The 25497-nt window shown below is 45.7% G+C and overlaps 1 protein-coding gene across 4 annotated transcripts in view; it reads right to left on the bottom strand.

Annotated features, from left to right (window-relative positions):
* PDE4A (phosphodiesterase 4A) overlaps positions 1-25497 on the bottom strand; it is a 1076361-nt gene that overhangs the window by 38786 nt on the left and 1012078 nt on the right. The window lies entirely within an intron of this gene.

Here is a 25497-nt window from a genome sequence, read left to right as displayed (position 1 = left end):
TACCAAATGGCTGCAATGAAACAAAGTGAAAAATGTAAAGGGGTCTGAATGCTTTCCGTACTGCTGTGAATGTCAGTTATGCTTTTGCTGCTGTGAGGCTCCCTCTTGTGGCCAGGAATGGTTTGGACATAGACCAGGTGTGTTGGAGCAATGGGCGTTTCCATTGCTAACTCTGCCTATTTAAACCTTGGTCTGCTAGCAGTCTGAGGCGGTTGTCATTTGTTCCTTGGTTTTCCAGCCTTCTCATCTTGTTCCAGACCACATCTACCCCAGATAAGTGCTTGGTTCTTTCTTATGATGTTTTGTTCTTTTTGCTCTTATCTGGGTTTGTCATTTTCTGTGGTTATTGTCAGTTTATTTGCATGCAGGAATCTTCCCTCTCAGTTGCTTAGCTGGAAAGCTCCCTGCAGCTATGTTTGGAGTTTTGCTCCTATAAGTTTAAGTGTTTGTTGCATCTTGAATTTGTAATGGTTCCTGCTTTCTGTTCATTGGTATGACAAGAGCGCCTGATATAGGACGGAGTGCAGATCTAGTGATCTGAGGACTTTTCGTGCTATCAGATATTTGGATTTTTGTAAGGTTTTTCTCTGGCCACCATCAGCTCCTTTCCTATCCTTTCCTATTTAGTCAATGGGGCCTCACCTTTGCTAAACCTATCATCTATCTGTGTATTGTGTTTTCCTATATCACCGCAGTCTTTGAATGTGGGGGGCTTGCTATACCTTTGCGGTCTATTTCTGAGGCAGAGAGTTGTAAATTTGTAAACAGTGTAAGTTTGGTGTCCTCTAAATAACTCAACAAAGCCATTAATGTCTAAACCGCTGGCAGCAAAAATGGGTACACCCCTAAGTGAAAATGGCCAAAATGTGCCCAAAGTGTGAATATTTTGTGTGACCACCATTATTTCCCAGCACTGCCTTAACTCTCTAGGGCATGGAGGTCACTAGAGCGTCACATGAGCCGCTAGATACTCTATCGTCCAGGACGACATCACTGAGCTGGAGGGTGTTAGAGACCTTGCCTTCCTCCACCTTCCGTTTGAGGAGGCCCCACAGATGCTGCATAGGGTTTAGGTCTGGAGATGCTTGAACGGTCCAGTACCTTTACCCTCAGCTTCTTTAACAAGGCAGTAGTCATCATGGAGGAGTGTTTGTGGTCGTTATGTTGAAGGGAGGGGATCCTGCTCAACTTCAGTATGTCACAGTACATATTGGCATTCATAGATCCCTCAATGAACTGAAGCCCCCTACAGCCGGCAGCACTTGTGCAGCCCCAAACCATGACACTCCCACCACGCCTGACTGTAGGCAGGACAAACATTCCTTTGTACGCCACACATGCTTGACAATAAGTTTATCTTGGTCTCATCAGACCACAGGACATAGTTGCAGTAATCCATGCCCTTAGTCTACTTGTCTTCAGCAAAGTGTTTGCTGGCTCTCTTGTGCATCATCTTTAGAGGAGGCTTCTTTCTGGGATGAAAGCCATGCAGGCCAATGTGCTGTAGTGTGTGGTGTATAGTCTGAGCACTGACATACGGACCCCCCCACACACACCTGTAACCTCTGAAGCAATGCCAGCAGCACTCATCCGTCTATTCTGAAAAGACAACCTCTAGATAGGATGCGGAGCATGTGCTCTTAACTTTTATTGTGCCCCATGCTGAGGCCTTTTCTGAGTGGACCCTGTCTGGTTAAACCGCTGTATGGTCTTGGCCACCGTGTTGCAGCTCAGTTTCAGGGTGCTGGCAATCTGCTTATAGCCTGGGCCATCTTTATGTAGAACAACAATTCTTTTTTCAGATCCTCAGAGATTTTTTTTGCCATGAGGTGCCATGTTGAACTTCCAGTGACCAGTATGAGAGAGTGTGTGAGGGATAACACCAAATGTAACACACCTGCTCCCCATTCACACCTGAGACCTCGTAACACTAATGAGTTACATGACACCGGGGAGGGAAAATGGCTAATGGGGCACAAATTTCCCATTCTCACTTAGGGGTGTACTCACTTTTGTTGCCAGTGATTTAGACATAAATGGCTGTGTGTTGAGTAATTTAAAGGATACCAAATTTACACTGTTATACAAGCTGCACACTGACACTGCACATTGTATCACAGGGTCATATCTGCAGGGCAGTCCCATGAAAACATTGAACTTTTGACCTTCAGTCTCCATATCTCACCATCCTCTACAGCTTTGAGTGTGAGACGACCCTCATTTTATAGACAATCATCTTGGCTATCTCATACATAAACGTTACTTGCACCTATTTAGCATATAATTAGGTATGCAGATTCTTCTAAGGTCACTGCATTCTTACTGTTTTGCTCCTAAAAATCTAATTTTAATTTTTTTTATAATTTTATTAGTATTTTATAAAGCCACCTTGGCTTTCACATGGTTTGAAATCTTGTGAACAAGTTCTCGATCAGATTCAAGCATGTCTTGACCAAACTCTGATCCCAAGTCTTCTACACGTTTCCAGTGTTGGTGTATACTGGTCGGCTCACTTGGGGAGGTTTACAGCTTTTTCTTTACCTCTACCCACAAGTGTTGGATTGGGTTGAGGTCTGGGGACTGTGGGGACAATCCAGCACCTCTACTTCATCGTCATTGAACCATTTCTTCTCCAGTCTCGCTGTATGCTTCAGGTCGTTGTCCTGCTGGAACTCTGTGTCATCCTTTTCATACCCATAGTACTTGAGTGTATGAAGTAACTCGTCTTGTAGGATACTTACATAGCTCAGCATTGAGGCCACCATCGATCCTGGTCATGTATTCAATGCGTTTGGCTGAGAAACACCCCCATATCATCAGGCTTCCTCCACCGAACTTGACAGTTCCTTCAATTTCTCGATCTGTTAGCCTCTATTCTATTCCCGTGTTTACTCCTGACCCATTTGCACCATCAGAGCCATCTATTTACTTTCATCTCATCGCTCCAAATCACCCGTTTCCAATCTTCCACTTTCCACTTTTCATACTACTTTGCAATCTTGAGCCAACGTTTCTTATGATGATATTGAAGTTGAGGCTTCTTCACCTTTTTTCGGGCCACCATTCCAGACTTGTGTAAGGTGCGTCGCTCGTTGCTTGCATGGACGTCTGTGATTTCACTATTATGACGCAGACAAGCCTTTAGTTGCACCAGAACTGATCGACCTTGTGATGAGCCGACTTTGTTGACTATATTTTGCCTGGACGTCTTGGCTTTTGAATGGATGAACTTAATTTCTTGTTCTTCCAACTGTCATGGCCTCACATGATGCAGTTTGGCAATTTTCTTGGCCGAGAGATCGCTATCAATGAGCTGGATGATGCGGTTCCTCTTTTCTTGGGAAATCTTCTCCATGGCTGCTCCTCGATTCGAACCAGTGACTTTTCCCTTGGGAATCAGCCTAATAACACACACTGAGCTATTAGGGAATGTGAGAACAGGTTGTATTTTCTGGTATACAGGAAGAAAAATATTTTTCCACCACCAGGAGCAAAACAGTAACAATGCAGTGACATGACAGGAATCATAACTAATCATATGCAAAATAGTTGCAAGTCACATTTATGTATGAAATAGCCAAGATGATTGTGTATAAAATTAAAATAAAATTTATATTATGTTATATATATAATATATATATATATATATATATTATATATATATATATATATATATATATACATACACACACACACGCACACACAATTATATATATAATAATTTTTTTTATATATATCTATATATATATATATCTATATAAAAATATTATATATATATATATCTATCTATCTATCTATCTATATATATATATATCACATACGCAGTGAACGAAAATATCAAACCAAGACTTATTTTTTAGCTTACGTTTTTCATGAACTGATCTCAAGGATCTAATACTTTTTCTATGTGCACTTTAAAGCCCTTTTTCTCTCAAATATTGTTCCCAAATTTGCCCAAAGCTGTGTTCGTGAACACTTTTCCTTTGTCGAGATAATCCATCCACCCAGTGGCATAAGTTGAAGCTCATTGTCCCCAATGAAAATGCTCTAGCGGGACCCCCAATTAGCACTTTTTTTTTTTTATAGGCCAAAAGGGATTTTTCAGACCCCTTAGGTTCCAGGCCCCGAGTGCGATTGCAACCTCTGTATCTATTGTAGTTGCGCCCCTACATCCACCTCACAGGTGTGGCATATCAAGTTGGTGATTAGACCGCATGAATATTGCACAGGTGTGCCTTAGGCTGGTCTTAATAAAACATCACTCTAAAATGTGCAGTTTTAACACACAAAACAATGCCACAGATGTCACAGGTTTTGAGGTAGCATGGAATTGTCCTTCTGACGGCCCGAATGTCCTCCAGAGCTGTTGCCCGTGAATTGAATGTTCATTTATTTACCATAAGAGGTCTCCAATGGTGTTTCAGAGAATTTGGCTGAACATCCAACCGGCCTTAAAGCCGCAGACCACGTGAAACCACACCGGCTGGGGACCTCCACCTCCAACATCTTCACCTTCAAGATCGTCTGAGACCGGCCACCCGGACAGCGGCTGCAATCGGTGCAAAACCCAAGAATGTCTGTACAAACTGTCAATAACTGTCTCCGGAAGCTCATCTGCTGCTCAATGTCCTTATCGGGGGTCTCCACCTGACTGTCGTTAGTCATTGTAAGTGCCTTGAGTGGGCACTTGATGGCGTCTGGCACGTTGGGAGAGGTTTCTCTTCACAGATGAATGATGGCTTTCAATGTACAGGGCAGATGGCAGACTGTGTGTATGGCATCGTGTGGTTGAGCGTATTGCTCAGGTCAACGTTGTGAATCGAATGCCCCGTGGTGGCGGTGGGGTTATGGTATGGGCAGGAGTATGTTATGGACAACCAACACAGGGCCACTTTATTGATGCAATTTTGAATGCACAGAGATATTGTGTAGAGATCCTGAGGCCATTGTTGTGCCTCATCCACGACCATCACCCCCTCTTACAGAACGATAACACACGGCCGCATGGTGCAAGGACCGGAATACAAATCCTGGAAGCTGAAAACATCCCAGTTCTTGCACGGCAGCGTACTCACCGGACATGTTACCCATTGAGCATGTTTTGGGCTCTGGATCGGAGTATAACAACAGCGGTTTCCAGTTCCTGCCAATATCCAGCAACTTCGCAGCCATTGAAGAGGAGTGGACCAACGATCCACAGGCCACAATCATCAAGGAGATGTGCTGCACTGCGTGAGGCAAATGATGGACACACCAGTTACTGACTGGTTTTCGGACTCCCGCAGATCTCCCAATACAGTAAAACTGCACATTTTAGAGCGACCTTTTATTGAGGCCAGCCTAAGGCACACCTGTGCAATCATGCTGTCTAATCAGCTCTTGATATGTCACACCTGTGAGTTGGACGGATTATCTCGGCAAAGGAGAAGGGCTCACCAACGCAGATTTAGACAAATTTGTGAACAATATTTGAAAGAAAAAGGCCTTTTATGTAAATAGAAAAAGTCTTAGCTCTTTCTCATGAAAAATGGGAGCAAAAAACAAAGTATTGAATTTATATTTTGTTCAGTGTATACACACACACACACACACACACACACACACACAATCATTGCCGTGTCATTACACAATGTCCTTTCGGTTACATTACATACAAGGCGCACACCTTTGAGAGCTGATATTACCAGATGACTCAAGTAATTGTAGTATAAATACAGATATATTCATCATCATAGTTGTAATCACGGTTTTCCTGGAATAATGACACCATGAAAGCAAATGTACATTCCAAGAAACTATGTGACAAGGTTATTGAAAAGTACAATCAGTGGATGGATAAAAGAAACATCCGGGTTTCTGCTAAAACCTTTGTGTGGCGTTTTGTTTAATAAAACCCAATTATAAATCTACCTGAGACAATTGTGAAGTTAGAAGCGTCCTTGGCTGAGGTGAGGAAACTATGCAAACCACAAGAATCGAACAAAGGACATTTGAGATGACTTCAGAAACAGTTGTTGATGCTCATCAGACTGGAAAAGGTTACAAAACCATGTCTCAAGAGTGTGGACTCCACCAATCTGTGGTCAGACTGAATATGGCCCAATGGCGGGCATTCAAAACCTTTACAAGACCTTAACTAGTGTACAAGGTCAAAAAAGAAACTCAAGGTAACTTCTAAGTAACTAAAGGTCTATTTCACATTATTCAATATTAATTTTCAACTCTCACCAAAAAGGACATTGTTGCTAGTCTGAGTTATGTTCTGGGTAAACCAGAAGGCTATTTGAACAATGTTTTGCAAGGAGTATAATAGTGTACAACGTCAAAAAAAAGAAACTCGAGGTAAATTCTAAGCAACTAAAGGTCTATCTCACAGTATCCAGTGTTAATTTTAAGGAATCCACCAACTCTCTCCAAAAAGGACATTGTTGGCCATCTGCAGTTTGTCCTAAGTAAACCAGAAGGCTACTTGAACAATGTTTTGCAAGGAGTAGAATAGTGTCAAGGTTAAAAAAGAAACTCAAGGTAACCTTGTAAGCAACTAAAGGCCTATTTCACATTATCCAGTGTTACTTTGAAGGAGTCCACCAACTCTCTACAAAAAGGACATTGTTGCCCGTCTGCAGTTTGTCCTAGGTAAACCAGAAGGCTACTAGAACAATGTTTTGCAAGGAGTAGAATAGTGTCAAGGTCAAAAAAGAAACTCAAGGTAACCTTGTAAGCAACTAAAGGCCTATTTCACATTATCCAGTGTTAATTTTCATGAGTCCACCAACTCTCCCATCTGCAGTTTGTCCTTGGTAAAGCAGAAGGCTACTAGAACAATGCTTTGCAAAGAGTATAATAGTGTACAGGGTCAAAAAAGAAACTCAAGGTAATTTTTAAGCAACTAAAGGTCAATCTCACATTAGCACAAAAACACTGCATTACAACATAAAAACCTCATGTCATCTTGTGAAACATGGTGGTGGTAGTATCATGGTTTGGGCCTGTTTTGCGGCATCTGGTACTGAACAGCTTTAAGGATCAATGAATTATGAATTATACCAGCAAATATTAAAAAGAAATGTCAGGACATCTGTCCATTAGCTGAGTCTCAAGAGTACGTGGGTGATGCAGCAGACAACGACCAAAAGCACAAAACTCATTCTAAAAAAGAAAGTTTAAAGAAGAAGAATAAAAAGTAAACGTTTTGCAAAGGCCAAGTTAAAGCTGTGACCTAAATCCTATAGAAATATTGTACCTGTAGCGAGCAGTTAATGGGAGAAAACCCACCAACATAAGGCTATGTTCACACGCGGCATCTTTTTTCTGATTGCATCTTGACAGCATCTTTTTCCTGTGGTCTCAGAAAATGCAGCTTGTGGCCCAATGCATTTTTTAAAAAGAAAAAACATGATCGGATAGGAAAATTGATAGCTAGAATAGATAGATATTTGCTAGATAATAGATAAATAACAGATAATAGAAAGAAATAACAGAATAGCTTGATAAAGCAATAGCTAACTTGGCCAGCTGTTTTTAATTTTATTTTATTTTTTACAAAAAAAAAAAAAAAAAAAAAACGGCACCCCCCCCATTTTTCAGATCCAGCACAGGAAAAGCAGCAGCTGCAGGCTACAACCCTCAGCTGTCTGCTGTACCTTAGCTGGTTATGAAAACTTCAGGGGATCCCGCGCTTTTTTAAAATTATTAGATTAAAAAAAAAAAAAAAAAAAAGACGTAGGGTCTCCCCGTCATTTTTATTTTTAAATCAGCCAAGGTACAGTAAACAACTGGGGGCTGATATTATTAGGGTGGGAAGGGCCATCGTTATTTGGCCCTTTACGGCCTAACAATAGCAGCCCACAGCCACCCCAGACGGTGGCGCATCCATAAGATGATGCTGGGCCTGGCTCTTCCTGTTGCCTTGCTTCGATGGCAATTGGGGCAATAAGGAGTTAATAAAAGCCCACAGCTGCTATTAAGCCCTAGCTTAGTGTAGACAGGCATCCATGAGACACCCCCATCACTAATCTGTAAGTGAAAGTAAATAAACACCCAAAAAATCCTTCATTAGAAATAAAATACAAAAAAAGCCTCCTCTTTCACCACTTCATTAACCCCCGCAAACACCCCTCCAGGTCTGACGTAATTCACACGAGGTCCCACGGCGATTCAGCTCTGCTACATCTGACAATCACAGCGAGCGGCCATAGAACAAGACTGCCCGCTGTGAGCTCCACGCAGCAACTAAAGTGAGCCGCGCCATAAGCGGTGAAGTCACTCAGGTTACCCGCCCCCACCTGTGACAACAAATCACCCGAGTGACTGATGAGAGCCGCGCAATCAGCGGGACGTCACTCAGGTGGTTTGCTGTAACAGATGGAGGCCGTGACCATGGCTAACCTGAGTGACGTCACCGTTGAGCGCACGGCTCACTTAAGCTGCGACCTGAACTTCACAGCGGGCAGTCTTGTTCTATGGCGCTCACTGTGAACTTCAGATATGTAGCAGTGCTGCAAGCGTCATGGGACCTCATGTGGAATTCGTCAGACCTGGAGGGTTGTGTTGGTGTTAATAAAGTGGTGAAAGAGGGCGTTTATGGTCTTTTATTCAAAATAAAGCATTATTTCGCTGTATGTGTTTATTTAATATCACTTACAGATTAGTGATGGAGGGTGTCTTGGGTAGACGCCAGCCATTACTAATCTAGGACTTAGTGGCAGCTATGGGCTGCCACTAACTCCTTATTACCCAGATTGCCACCCCATCAGGGCAGTCGAAAGTCCCAGGACTGTTGCATCTAATGGATGCGGCAATTCCGGGAGGCTGCTTGCTGATATTTTTAGGCTGGAGGGCTCCCAATAACGTCGGTCTCCCCAGCCTGAGAATACCAGCCCACAGCTGTGAGGGTTTATCTTGGCTGGGTATCAAAATTGGGGGGACCGCATGCTGTTGTTTTTTTAATTAATTATTTGTTGCACTGTACGATATAGACCCACACAGCATGCGGGCGTGTCTGACTGCAAACAATCATAACCACTGGGGGGCGGGGGAAGCAGTGCATATTCAATAAAGGTAATGAGTGGCTCGGAAAGTGAATGACCAGCCGCGGGAGTAGTGTTAGGCTAGTTTCACACTTGCGTTGAATGGCATCCGTTGCATTGCGTTGTGTGACGGATGCAACGGATGTGTTGCATTTAGTGGCACAACGGATGCAACGGATCATACAAAACCATGGATTTTTTTTTTTTTTTCCTTCTTCTTTACAGTTTTACCGGCGGCAGACTATTGTGAAGATCAGCTAATCGCTCACAGCAGCCGGCCTCCGGGTGATCAGCTGATCGCTCATAGCAGCCGGGTGATCAGCTGATCGCTCACAGCAGCCGGTCGCCGGGTGATCAGCTGATCGCTCACTGCAGCCGGTCACCGGGTGATCAGCTGATCGCTCACTGCAGCCGGTCGCCGGGTGATCAGCTGATCGCTCACTGCAGCCGGTCGCCGGGTGATCAGCTGATCGCTCACTGCAGCCGGTCGCCGGGTGATCAGCTGATCGCTCACTGCAGCCGGTCGCCGGGTGATCAGCTGATCGCTCACTGCAGCCGGTCGCCGGGTGATCAGCTGATCGCTCACTGCAGCCGGTCGCCGGGTGATCAGCTGATCGCTCACTGCAGCCGGTCGCCGGGTGATCAGCTGATCGCTCACTGCAGCCGGTCGCCGGGTGATCAGCTGATCGCTCACTGCAGCCGGTCGCCGGGTGATCAGCTGATCGCTCACTGCAGCCGGTCGCCGGGTGATCAGCTGATCGCTCACTGCAGCCGGTCGCCGGGTGATCAGCTGATCGCTCACTGCAGCCGGTCGCCGGGTGATCAGCTGATCGCTCACTGCAGCCGGTCACCGGGTGATCAGCTGATCGCTCACTGCAGCCGGTCGCCGGGTGATCAGCTGATCGCTCACTGCAGCCGGTCGCCGGGTGATCAGCTGATCGCTCACTGCAGCCGGTCGCCGGGTGATCAGCTGATCGCTCACTGCAGCCGGTCGCCGGGTGATCAGCTGATCGCTCACAGCAGCCAGCCGGCGGGTGATTAGCTGATCGTTCGGCCACCGAGAATGTGTGCAGAAGGCGGAGTGCGGGGTGGGTGGAGCCGAGCGGGAACATGACGCTGAAGACGTCAGTCCCGCGGGGACTGCATGGCTGGGGACAGGTGAGTGAGTGTGTGTGCGCGCGCGCGTGCGTGTGTACATGCGGACTGCGGGAGGGGGCGGAGCCGAGCGGGGAAGTGTCGGGCACTCTGCACACGTAGCCAGGGTAAATATCGGGTTAACTAAGCAAAGCACTTTGCTTGGTTACTGGATATTTACCTTAGTTACCAGCGTACACCGCTTAGCGCTGGTTCCTTGCACCCGTAGCCAGGGTAAATATCGGGTAACTAGGCAAAGCGCATTGCTTAGTAACCCGATGTGTACCCTGGTTACGAGTGCAGGGAGCATAGAGTTCCGTCCACCTGGCGGAAGCAACGCAGCGTTGCCCAGCAGAAGCAACGCAGGTACTTCACTCGCAATCAGTCGTCCATACAAGTCTATGGGAAGCAGTGGAATCCGTTAACGGATTCCGCTGTTTTCCAAAACGGCGGATTGCAACTGAAGGAAAACAAGGCAAGTGTGAAAGTACCCTAACAGCCGTGCCGGTGATTCTGTAAGTATGAAGCGCTTGCTCCTACCCCTTTGCGCCAGATTCTGGTCCCCATTGACTATGGGAACCAGCATCTAGCCAGATACCAGGGTTCAATGCCCCAACGACCTTGAGGCATCGGGGAATTGATCCGCCAGTGCTTCGAAACGCATGGACAAGACGCATCTTGGCTGCATCTTAAAAAAAGATGTACTGTGCAAAATAGAAATCTTATAAACTTTGCTGGAAGAAGGAAAAACATCATTTTGTGATGTCAAAAATGCACCAAAAACGCAGTAAAAGATGCAGCGTGTGAATATAGCCTAACAGAGATGAGGCGGATTTGTAGGGCGAAAAGGGCTAAAATTCCTCCAATCTGACGTGTAGGACTAAATCACAATTACTACAATATGCTTAAGTGGACAAGGGGGTCACAGAAGATACTGAAAGCAAAAGGTGCAGATTACCGGTATATCGCCACTCAAACATGTGATATTAGATTATTTTTCTCATTAAAATTTTTTTTGAAAAAAATGACTAATATTTTTCACTCATTTATTTGATTTAGTTCTCCATTTACTTTTAGAACTTATGTGAAACTCTGATGTACTTTTAGGTAAAATTTATGCAAAAATATGAAAACTTCTGAAGAGTTTACAAACTTTCAAGCACTGCTGTATTGTATATGTAAGTCATAGAGGAATGTCCTGACTATGGAGCCCCTCTAACAGCCAGCAGAAGAGCCGAGCCAGAGGAAAGTAGAGGAAGGCGACGCCAGAGGACAAAAAAGACGACGACGTCAGAGGAAAGAGCGACGACGACGACGACAACTACGTCAGAGGAATGAAGAAGACGACGACGACGTCGTCAAAGGAATGAAGAAGACGACGACTACGTCAAAGGAATGAAGAAGACGACAGAGGAATGAAGAAGACGACAGAGGAATGAAGAAGCAGCCGACAACGACAGAGGAATGAAGAAGCAGCCGACGACGCCAGAGGAAAGAAGAAGCAGCCGACGACGCCAGAGGAAAGAAGAAGCAGCCGACGACGCCAGAGGAAAGAAGAAGCAGCCGACGACGCCAGAGGAAAGAAGAAGCAGCCGACGACGCCAGAGGAAAGAAGAAGCAGCCGACGACGCCAGAGGAAAGAAGAAGCAGCCGACGACGCCAGAGGAAAGAAGAAGCAGCCGACGACGCCAGAGGAAAGAAGAAGCAGCCGACGACGCCAGAGGAAAGAAGAAGCAGCCGACGACACCAGAGGAAAGAAGAAGCAGCCGACGCCAGAGGAAAGAAGAAGCAGCCGACGCCAGAGGAAAGAAGAAGCAGCCGACGCCAGAGGAAAGAAGAAGCAGCCGACGACGCCAGAGGAAAGAAGAAGCAGCCGACGACGCCAGAGGAAAGAAGAAGCAGCCGACGACGCCAGAGGAAAGAAGCAGCCGACGACGCCAGAGGAAAGAAGAAGCAGCCGACGACGCCAGAGGAAAGAAGAAGCAGCCGACGACGCCAGAGGAAAGAAGAAGCAGCCGACGACGCCAGAGGAAAGAAGAAGCAGCCGACGACGCCAGAGGAAAGAAGAAGCAGCCGACGACGCCAGAGGAAAGAAGAAGCAGCCGACGCCAGAGGAAAGAAGAAGCAGCCGACGCCAGAGGAAAGAAGAAGCAGCCGACGCCAGAGGAAAGAAGAAGGAAACGATTGGCGAAGATGAACAAAGAGGAGAAAAATGCAAAAATAAGTAGAAAAGCAAGAAAAATTATGACAAACATGACAACAGAGAAGGACAAAAAGAAATAGGAGATCGTGACAATAATGAAGGAAAGGAAGAAAGACGACAGAAGAACTAAGACAATGACAAAAAAAAAAAAAAGATTATATAGAGTGAAAAAAGTAAAAGAAAAGAAGTAATGAAGGAAGATAGGAAGAAAACGTTTTTCTACAACTGTATTGACAGAAGACAACTCTGCGTCTTAGTCTTGGTTAGCTTGCTAAAGGCCATGCATAGTGGCTACACACATTACCATCGTGTTAAAAGGTAACACTAATTTACAGGATATCTACCCTCAATAGGTAGGAAAAATAGCCACCCTAAACCTGTGATAAATGGGGAATAATTTGTGATACTGTAGACAATATTTTGCTTCCAGTCCCGGTCTATCTAATGCAGGGATATTAAACTCATACACAGAGGGACAAAGTTAAAAACTTGGACAAATTCGTAGGCCAACCTAGTCGTGAGCCCCACATAGCCCTCCATACAGAATAATGGACCCCACATAGCCCTCCATACAGAATAATGGGCCTCACATAGCCCTCCATACAGAATAATGGCCTCCACATAGTCCTCCATACAGAATAATGGACCCCACATAGCCGTCCATACAGAATAATGTGCCCCACATAGCCCTCCATACAGAATAATGTGCCCCACATAGCCCTCCATACAGAATAATGGACCCCACATAGCCCTCCATACAGAATAATGGGCTCCACATAGTCCTCCATACAGAATAATGGACCCCACATAGCCCTCCATACAGAATAATGAGCCCCACATAGCCCTCTATACAGAATAATGGGCCTCACATAGTCCTCTATACAGAATAATGGGCCCCACATAGCCCTCCATACAGAATAATGGACCCCACATAGCCCCTCCATACAGAATAATGGCCCCACATAGCCCTCCATACAAAATAATGGGCCCCATATAGTCCTCCATACAGAATAATGAGCCCCACATAGCCCTCCATACAGAATAATGGCCCCCACATAGCCCTCCATACAGAATAAAAGGTCCCACATAGTTCTCCATACAGAATAATGGGCCCCACATAGTCCTCCATACAGAATAAAAGGTCCCACATAGTTCTCCATACAGAATAATGGGCCCCACATAGCCCTCCATACAGAATAATGGGCCCCACATAGTTCTCCATACAGAAACATGGGCCCCACATAGCCCTCCATACAGAATATTGGGCCCCACATAATCCTCCATACAGAATAATGGGCCCCACATAGCCCTCCATACAGAAACATGGGCCCCACATAGCCCTCCATACAGAATAATGGGCCCCACATAGCCCTCCATACAGAATAATGGGCCCCATGTAGTCCTCCATACAGAATAATTGACCCCACATAGTCCCCCATACAAAATAATGGGTCCCACATATCCCTCCATACAGAATAATGGGCCCCATACAGACCTCCATACAGAATAATGGGCCCCATACAGACCTCCATACAGAATAATGGGCCCCTGCATAGCCCTCCATACAGAATAATGGGCCCAACACAGTCCTCCATACAGAATAATGGGCCCAACACAGTCCTCCATACAGTATAATGGGCCCCACATAGTCCTCCATACAGAATAATGGGCCCCACATAGCCCTCCATACAGAATAATGGGCCCCACATAGTCCTCCATACAGAATAATGGGCCCCACATAGCCCTCCATACAGAATAATGGGCTATACATAGTCCTCCATACAGAATAATGGGCCCCACACAGACCTCCATACAGAATAATGGGCCCCACATAGCCCTCCATAAAGAATAATGGGCCTTCACATAGTCCTCCATACAGAATAATGGGCCCAACACAGTCCTCCATACAGAATAATGTGCCCCACATAGCCCTCCATACAGAGTAATGGGCCCCACATAGCCCTCCATACAGAATGGGCCCCACATAGACCTCCATACAGTATAATGGGCCCCACATAGTCCTCCATACAGAATAATGGGCCTCACATAGCCCTCCATACAGAATGGGCCCCACATAGACCTCCATACAGTATAATGGGCCCCACATAGTCCTCCATACAGAATAATGGGCCCCACATAGCCCTCCATACAGAATAATGGGCCCCACATAGCCCTCCATACAGAATGGGCCCCACATGGCCCTCCATACAGAATAATGGGCCCCACATAGCCCTCCATACAGAATAATGGGCCTTCACATAGTCCTCCATACAGAATAATGGGCCCAACACAGTCCTCCATACAGAATAATGTGCCCCACATAGCCCTCCATACAGAATAATGGGCCCCACATAGTCCTTCATACAGAATAATGGGCCCCACATAGCCCTCCATACAGAATAATGGGCCCAACACAGTCCTCCATACAGAATAATGGGCCCCACATAGCCCTCCATACAGAATAATGGGCTCCACATAGCCCTCCATACAGAATAATGGGCCCCACATAGTCCTCCATACAGAATAATGGCCCCACATAGCCCTCCATACAGAATAATGGGCTCCACATAGCCCTCCATACAGAATAATGGGCCCCACATAGTCCTCCATACAGAATAATGGGCCCCACATAGCCCTCCATACAGAATAATGGGCTCCACATAGCCCTCCATACAGAATAATGGGCCCCACATATCCCTCCATACAGAATAATGGGCCCCACATAGTCCTCCATACAGAATAATGGGCCTCACATAGCCCTCCATACAGAATGGGCCCCACATAGACCTCCATACAGTATAATGGGCCCCACATAGTCCTCCATACAGAATAATGGGCCTCACATATCCCTCCATACAGAATAATGGACCCCACATAGTCCTCCATACAGAATAATGGGCCCCACATAGCCCTCCATACAGAATGGGCCCCACATAGACCTCCATACAGTATAATGGGCCCCACATAGTCCTCCATACAGAATAATGGGCCTCACATAGCCCTCCATACAGAATGGGCCCCACATAGACCTCCATACAGTATAATGGGCCCCACATAGTCCTCCATACAGAATAATGGGCCCCACATAGCCCTCCATACAGAATAATGGGCCCCACATAGCCCTCCATACAGAATAATGGGCCCCACATAGCCCTCCATACAGAATAATGGGCCCCACATAGCCCTCCATACAGAATAATGGGCCCCACATGGCCCTCCATACAGAATAATGGGCCCACATAGCTCTCCATACAGAATAATGGACCCCACATAGCCCTCCATACAGAATAATGGGCCCACATAGTCCTCCATACAGAATAATGGGCCCCACACAGACCTCCATACAGAATAATGGGCCCCACATAGCCCTCCATACAGAATAATGGGCCTTCACATAGTCCTCCATACAGAATAATGGGCCCAACACAGTCCTCCATACAGAATAATGGCCCCACATAGCCCTCCATACAGAATAATGGGCCCCACATAGTCCTCCATACAGAATAATGGCCCCACATAGCCCTCCATACAGAATAATGGGCCCAACACAGTCCTCCATACAGAATAATGGGCCCCACATAGCCCTCCATACAGAATAATGGGCCCCACATAGTCCTCCATACAGAATAATGGGCCCCACATAGCCCTCCATACAGAATAATGGGCCCCACATAGCCCTCCATACAGAATAATGGGCCCCACATGGCCCTCCATACAGAATAATGGGCTATACATAGTCCTCCATACAGAATAATGGGCCCCACATAGACCTCCATACAGTATAATGGGCCCCACATAGTCCTCCATACAGAATAATGGGCCTCACATAGCCCTCCATACAGAATGGGCCCCACATAGACCTCCATACAGTATAATGGGCCCCACATAGTCCTCCATACAGAATAATGGGCCCCACATAGCCCTCCATACAGAATAATGGGCCCCACATAGCCCTCCATACAGAATAATGGGCCCCACATAGCCCTCCATACAGAATAATGGGCCCCACATAGCCCTCCATACAGAATAATGGGCCCCACATGGCCCTCCATACAGAATAATGGGCTATACATAGTCCTCCATACAGAATAATGGGCCCCACACAGACCTCCATACAGAATAATGGGCCTTCACATAGTCCTCCATACAGAATAATGGGCCCCACATAGCCCTCCATACAGAATAATGGGCTATACATAGTCCTCCATACAGAATAATGGGCCCCACACAGACCTCCATACAGAATAATGGGCCCCACATAGCCCTCCATAAAGAATAATGGGCCTTCACATAGTCCTCCATACAGAATAATGGGCCCCATACAGACCTCCATACAGAATAATGGGCCCCATACAGACCTCCATACAGAATAATGGGCCCCTGCATAGCCCTCCATACAGAATAATGGGCCCAACACAGTCCTCCATACAGAATAATGGGCCCAACACAGTCCTCCATACAGTATAATGGGCCCCACATAGTCCTCCATACAGAATAATGGGCCCCACATAGCCCTCCATACAGAATAATGGGCCCCACATAGTCCTCCATACAGAATAATGGGCCTCACATAGCCCTCCATACAGAATAATGGGCCCCACATAGCCCTCCATACAGAATAATGGGCTATACATAGTCCTCCATACAGAATAATGGGCCCCACATAGCCCTCCATAAAGAATAATGGGCTATACATAGTCCTCCATACAGAATAATGGGCCCAACACAGTCCTCCATACAGAATAATGTGCCCCACATAGCCCTCCATACAGAATAATGGGCCCCACATAGTCCTCCATACAGAATAATGGCCCCACATAGCCCTCCATACAGAATAATGGGCCCAACACAGTCCTCCATACAGAATAATGGGCCCCACATAGCCCTCCATACAGAATAATGGGCCCCACATAGTCCTCCATACAGAATAATGGACCCCACATAGCCCTCCATACAGAATAATGGGCCTCACATATCCCTCCATACAGAATAATGGGCCTCACATATCCCTCCATACAGAATAATGGACCCCACATAGTCCTCCATACAGAATAATGGGCCCCACATAGCCCTCCATACAGAAAAATGGGCCCCACATAGCCCTCCATACAGAAAAATGGGCCCCACATAGCCCTCCATACAGAATAATGGGCCCCACATAGCCCTCCATACAGAATAATGGGCCCCACATAGCCCTCCATACAGAATAATGGGCCCCACATAGCCCTCCATACAGAATAATGGGCCCTACATAGCCCTCCATACAGAATAATGGGCCCTACATAGCCCTCCATACAGAATAATGGGCCCCACATAGCCCTCCATACAGAATAATGGACCCCACATAGCCCTCCATACAGAATAATGGGCCCCACAGTCTTCCATACAGAATAATGGACCCCACATAGCCCTCCATACAGAATAATGGGCCTCACATATCCCTCCATACAGAATAATGGGCCCCACATAGTCCTCCATACAGAATAATGGCCCCACATAGTCCTCCATACAGAATAATGGGCCCCACATAGTCCTCCATACAGAATAGTGGGCCCCACATAGTCCTCCATACAGAATAATGGACCCCCACATAGTCCTCCATATAGAATAATGGGCCCCACATAACCCTACATACAGAATAGTGGGCCCCACATAGTCCTCCATACAGAATAATGGACCCCACATAGCCCTCCATACAGAATAATGGACCCCACATAGCCCTCCATACAGAATAATGGGCCCCACAGTCTTCCATACAGAATAATGGACCCCACATAGCCCTCCATACAGAATAATGGGCCTCACATATCCCTCCATACAGAATAATGGGCCCCACATAGTCCTCCATACAGAATAATGGCCCCACATAGTCCTCCATACAGAATAATGGGCCCCACATAGTCCTCCATACAGAATAGTGGGCCCCACATAGTCCTCCATACAGAATAATGGACCCCCACATAGTCCTCCATATAGAATAATGGGCCCCACATAACCCTACATACAGAATAGTGGGCCCCACATAGTCCTCCATACAGAATAATGGACCCCACATAGCCCTCCATACAGAATAATGGACCCCACATAGTCCTCCATACAGAATAATGGGCCCCACATAGTCCTCCATACAGAATAATGGCCCCACATATCCCTCCATACAGAATAATGGTCCCCACATAGCCCTCCATACAGAATAATGGTCCCCACATAGCCCTCCATACAGAATAATGGGCCCCACATAGCCCTCCATACAGAATAATGGGCCCCACATATCCCTCCATACAGAATAATGGGCCCCACATAGTCCTCCATACAGAATAATGGGCCCCACATATCCCTCCATACAGAATAATGGGCCCCACATAGTCCTCCATGACCTGGCAGTGATACCCCCACCACACACACTACATAGCATAGCCCATGTTGTGATCTCTTATCTTTGTGAGCACAGTGGAGTGTCCAGTTCCATCGGAGAATTACATATGGAAAAGAAAACACTGTCTGTAGGTTCCTCAGATGAAGGGTCAGGAACCAGACAATATCTTACACCAGTCATCAAGACAATAAATGATAACCAATATTATAATGAGGAGGATACAAGTGGACTGTCGGGAACAGTACGGCACAGATTATTCTAGTACAGGGATGTAGTGGTGCAAGTGTTTTTTTTTATCTTCCCGACACTGTTTACATCCAGTGACTTGTCCAAGGTCACCAGCAGCTGACACTCGGAGCCACGGTCTGCAGGAAGTGGCAGCTCTACACAGTATACCCTCTATGTGCTGGATGGAAGGACATCACAATGTGCACAAAGACTGGAGACTAGACTAAAAGGAAAAAAATGTAAAAAAAAAAACCAACATGTATCAACAATCAAGGATGGGCTCATGGTTTTGGCCTTTGTTGGACCACCAGAGTCTAGAAAGAGTAAGACTACCTAATGCAATGGGGTCTAAATATTCAAAGCCTATGTAAAAACTAAGAAATATAATTGTGTTGGTTCTATAAGGAAGGTAAAGGGTTCCTTCCCATTGTGATCAGTAGAGGTAAGGGTAGCTCTGGTCTCCAAGGTCAACACAACAGCTTTATAAATTAGGGACTGAGGAACCCCTAAAATGCCTTCTGAAGGAGGTAAGCTGTAGGTTGGCCTTAAATTTACCGATGACATCATTGCCACTGTGATGTCACCAATTCAAACATAGCCAATAGGTTGCTTTGACATGACCATGATGTGGCCCTCACCACCACGCACAGGTAACAGGTTGCCTTGACATGACCATGAGTTGATCCTCACCACTACACACAGGTGACAGGTTGCCTTGACATGACCATGACGTGGCCCTCACCACCACACACAGGTGACAGGTTGCCTTGACATGACCATGATGTGGCCCTCACCACCACACACAGGTGACAGGTTGCCTTGACATGATCATGACGTGGCCCTCACCACCACACACAGGTAACAGGTTGCCTTGACATGACCATGAGTTGATCCTCACCACTACACACAGGTAACAGGTTGCCTTGACATGACCATGACATGGTCCTCACCACCACGCACTGGTGACCTGTCCAATTCAACAGAAGATAAACACAGATCTAGAATAAAAGTAGAATTGGATTACCTGGTCCCACCATCCACCCAGCCAAGGTCTGGAGCATGTCTCACAAAAGAAATCTACTAAGGGCATTTTTCAATCCTAGATGGATAGATCCGAATGAATCCAGTCTGCAAGAACAGACAAGGGCCAAAATGTCCACAATCCACAAAACAGCTAAAGTTTTCTTCAAAAACTGTATATCCTTAATTCACATAGGTCGAATCAGATTGCCGCAGATATTAAATCGCAATCCCCAAATCATCCTAAAGCTTAAAATAAAAAGATGAAGATAAAAAAAAATAACCTCCAAACATCATAATCCTCAAAAAAAGGAAACAAAAAGGCTAAAAAAAAAACAACAACAAAAAAAGGGGGGGGGGAAGCTAATAAAAGGAAATAAAAAAAAAGCAATAACAAGAAAGAAACAAAAAAAAGACAAAAAAGGAAACAAAAAAGGCAATGAAAAAAGGAAACAAAAAAGGTAAACAATATGGAAATAAAAGAAAGGCAAAAAAAAGGCAAAAATATAAATAAAAAAAAAAAAAAAAACAGAAATAAAAACAAATTTCCTTTTTGTTTCCGGTGAGAAATTGATATTTACTTGAAATCTTCCCAGTCCGTGAAGTGGACTATAAAATATTTAAATTAAGGTAATAATTCCAGTCGAAAAAAAAATAAAAAATAATTCTCTGTATGAACTTTTGACAAATCTGAGAAGATGATGGCTGTAGTTTGAGGACACTTGTCTCCTTAGAAGATGATGGCCGTAGTTTGAGGACACTTTCTCCTTAGAAGATGATGGCCTTAGTTTGAGTACACTTTCTCCTTAGAAGATGATGGCCGTAGTTTGAGGACAGTTGTCTCCTTAGAAGATGATGGCCGTAGTTTGAGGACAGTTGTCTCCTTAGAAGATGATGGCCGTAGTTTGAGGACACTTTCTCCTTGCCCTTTAGAGTTGCTTGGTTTCACAGCAAGCTGAGGAAATTTGGATGGTACAAAAATTGGGGGTGGTCAAATCCCCGAATTGGTAGAGGTGACATCGGACCGATCACTTGGCTCAGAGGTGAACATAGCCATGTGGGAGGTAGACGAGAGACCGTTGGTATTTTCCTTCTCCTCCCCTCCATAGAATTCAACCCAGTCCTGAAACCCCCTCCGAAAAAAAAAAAAAAATCCTACAAACCCTCTCGGGCCCTTAAGACGTAAAGAAAGGGGCCAGACATGAGTCAATATTAAGAGTGAAGCACAAATAGGATCCAGCTAGGCCGGTGCTTTTAACCCATCACTACCGAGAGGTGTGGAGAAAGGAAAAATAAAAAATCCTGCAGCTTCTCTCCTCTCTATTTTTTGGGTTACATCTTTAAAGCCTTAAGCAATTGCCCGGTGCCCCCTCCCGCCCCCCCACCCCTTGTCGTCCTCTTCTTCTTCCTCCGTGTCTTGATGTGGGGGGGAAGGAAAACAAGTCAGCGTTTCGGAGGGCCTAAGAAACTGCAAGATAAGGCCTCTTCCTGCATCCTTAAGGGGAAAAGAGGAGGTAGCATATTATCGCGGCATCCTTCCTGGGTACCAAATCCGAGCTGCAGCCTGGGTGGTGACGGAGGGGACAGGACGCTAGCACATGGATGGTGAGGAGAAGAAGGATGAGCAGGAAGGTGGCCGTCTTCTCTCCTAGGCTGGAGATGCCTCCTGTAGGGCCGTTTGTCTGCCAATATCCTCCGTTATTCCTACATCTAGCATACTGCAGTAGGCAGGGATGTGATGTAAAATGCAAAGGGAGGGGAGGAGGAGAGCAAAGGGGGAGGGTGCGGAGGAGAGCAGCAGCCGAGCTTCTAGGCGGCACATTCTCACCATCAGCCAGAGAAGGGAACCTCACCTTCTTCAAGAAAGACTTATTGTTATGGCCACTGGCAATATTATCAGCTCCTTTAAGGGTTTGTTTGCCCATCACCTCTTATAAGTTCTCCCCCAAATGTGATCACCATCAATGACAATCACCGTGAGGCAATTGACTCCTTGCTATTATTCCTCCTCCTCCTCACCACTTTGGTCAGGTTGTTCCCATTCCAAATAAAATATTACTACCCTGATCTGAAGTGGCTCAGTGGTTAAGAGAACTGGCTTTCACCGTGACTAGAGAGTTAGGGGGGAGATTTGATGACCTTGGGACGTCAGTCCTCTGTCCCAAATAGGTCCTCGAATAGGTACGCTTCTCTAGGTTAGGGGGGCATGGCGCAGGAATGTCCTGATCACTAGATCACATATATGCAAGTCTCAGATCGGAATACCCCTTTAAATAATATTGTGACCCTAAGGAGGGATAAAATCTAGCAACATGGGTCTTGGATGAAAAAGGACTCTCTATCCATCTACCATCCATCCACCTACCAACCTACCTATCTATCCATCCATCCATCTATCCATCCATCCATCTACCATCTATCCATCCATCCATCTACCATCTATCTATCCATCCATCTACCATCTATCCATCCATCCATCTACCATCTATCTATCCATCCATCTACCATCTATCCATCCATCCATCTACCATCTATCCATCCATCTACCATCTATCCATCCATCCATCTACCATCTATCCATCCATCTACCATCTATCCATCCATCCACCATCTATCTATCCATCCATCCATCCATCCACCATCCACCATCCACCAACCTACCTACCTACCTATCCATCCATCCATCTACCATCTATCCATCCATCCATCTACCATCTATCCATCCATCCACCTACCATCTATCCATCCATCCACCTACCATCTATCCATCCATCTACCATCTATCCATCCATCCATCTATCCGTCCATCCATCCACCTACCTACCTACCTACCTATCCATCCATCCATCTACCATCTATCTATCCATCCATCCATCCATCTACCATCTATCCATCCATCCATCTACCATCAATCTATCCGTCCATCTACCATCTATCCATCCATCCACCGTCTATCCATCCATCCAACCATCCACCTACCATCTATCCAACCATCTACCATCTTATCTATCTATCCAACCATCTACCATCTATCCAACCATCTACCATCTATCCAACCATCTACCATCTATCCAACCATCTACCATCTATCCAACCATCTACCATCTATCCAACCATCTACCATCTATCCAACCATCTACCATCTATCCAACCATCTACCATCTATCCAACCATCTACCATCTATCCAACCATCTACCATCTATCCAACCATCTACCATCTATCCAACCATCTACCATCTATCCAACCATCTACCATCTATCCAACCATCTACCATCTATCCAACCATCTACCATCTATCCAACCATCTACCATCTATCCAACCATCTACCATCTATCCAACCATCTACCATCTATCATCCATCTACCATCTATCCATCCATCTACCATCTATCCATCCATCTACCATCTATCCAACCATCTACCATCTATCCAACCATCTACCATCTATCCAACCATCTACCATCTATCCAACCATCTACCATCTATCCAACCATCTACCATCTATCCAACCATCTACCATCTATCCAACCATCTACCATCTATCCAACCATCTACCATCTATCCAACCATCTACCATCTATCCAACCATCTACCATCTATCCAACCATCTACCATCTATCCAACCATCTACCATCTATCCAACCATCTACCATCTATCCAACCATCTACCATCTATCCAACCATCTACCATCTATCCAACCATCTACCATCTATCCAACCATCTACCATCTATCCATCCATCTACCATCTATCCATCCATCTACCATCCATCTACCATCTATCCATCCATCCACCATCTATCCATCCATCCACCTACCATCTATCCAACCATCTACCATCTATCCATCCATCTACCATCTATCCATCCATCTATCATCTATCCATCCATCTATCCATCCATCTACCATCTATCCAACCATCTACCATCTATCCATCCATCCATCTATCCATCCATCTACCATCTATCCATCCATCTACCATCTATCCATCCATCTACCATCTATCCATCCATCTACCATCTATCCATCCATCTACCATCTATCCATCCATCTACCCATCCATCTACCATCTATCCATCCATCTACCATCTATCTATCCATCCATCTATCCATCCATCTACCATCTACCTATCCATCCATCTACCATCTATCTATTCAACCATCTACCATCTATCTATCCATCCATCTACCATCTTATCTATCACATTTTTGTTACGTTCCTCTATTATGTGACCAAAAAGTTTCATCCTATTTCTGTGACTGAATTTGCGCCTGAATATTGGGCGCTTTACTAAAGTCATTTCCCACATTTCGGGGTCATTTTGCACTACAAGACGAGCACATTTCTTTTACATTTAGATACTTTTTATTAAAAAAAAGTTGGTCTGAGGGTCTGAAGAGCAGACCCCAGTGGAAAATATAGGTGCAAATGAGTATCGCAAAGTAAGACAACCGAAAGAAAAAAAAAATACACCCGATTGCACGCTGCGCTCAGCCAATGCTGTTTCTACCGCCCTCTTTTACGGTCTGGCCATATAGCCAAGCTGGAGTGTGACAAATGGATAATCTCAAGATATTTGTCAGGAAAGTCAGGGCCCCCTCCCCCCCCCCCCCAAAAAAACAAAATACAGCAGCAGCCGCAACAACAGTAACTGCAGCCGCGGCGACCACAAGAACAGCGGCGACCACAACCGCAGCGGCGGTGGCCACTAAAGCAGTGGCGGCGACCACAACCACAGATGTTAGAGAGGCACAACAGCAGCAGGGAAACAGCAGCAGCAGGGGAGCAGCAGAGGAGCAGCAGCGGCAGGGGGAACAGCAGCAGCAGGGGAGCAGCAGCAGCAGGGGGAACAGCAGGGGGAACAGCAGTGGCAGGGGGAACAGCAGCGGCAATAACAGCAAGTGTGACAACTAGAACAACAATAATAGAGAAAAATATCAGCAATATTTGCAATAACTAAAATAGTGGAAACACTAACAGATGCAGCAGCAACAACAGCAGCAGTGACCACAGCATCAAAGGCAACAACAGCAACAACAAACAGCAACAGAGACAACAACAACAATAGCGGCCAACAATAATAGAAGTGGCAACATCATCATCATCATCATCATCATCATCATCATCATCATCATCATCATCATCATCATCATCATCATCATCATCATCATCATCATCAGCAGCATACTGTAGTATTAACAAGCAGAAAAGTATAATACAGAAAGGTATAATATGTGAAGAGTCATTGCTAGGCCAAGTACATACAGTGCATCTATAGTATAATACTGCTCAGGAGCACTAATAATCTTCAAGAAAAAACCCCAAACACATCTGACCACACACAGCAACAAAACACCAAAAAGTGCAGTGATCAGTGCCAGGCAGCTGCTGGTACAGCAGATACAAATATGTAGTGTTACCTATTAAAAAAAAAAAAAAGCTCCAAGATGCTGATGGCAGGTTGTCCGGCTGTTGGGGCCCACAGTGTAAAGAAGTAACCTGGTG

This window comes from Anomaloglossus baeobatrachus, chromosome 4, assembly GCF_048569485.1.
Source record: "Anomaloglossus baeobatrachus isolate aAnoBae1 chromosome 4, aAnoBae1.hap1, whole genome shotgun sequence".
NCBI classification, from domain to species: Eukaryota; Metazoa; Chordata; class Amphibia; order Anura; family Aromobatidae; genus Anomaloglossus; species Anomaloglossus baeobatrachus.
The sequence above is the reverse complement of the archived record's forward strand: the minus strand, read 5'-3'. Positions and strand labels throughout refer to the sequence as shown.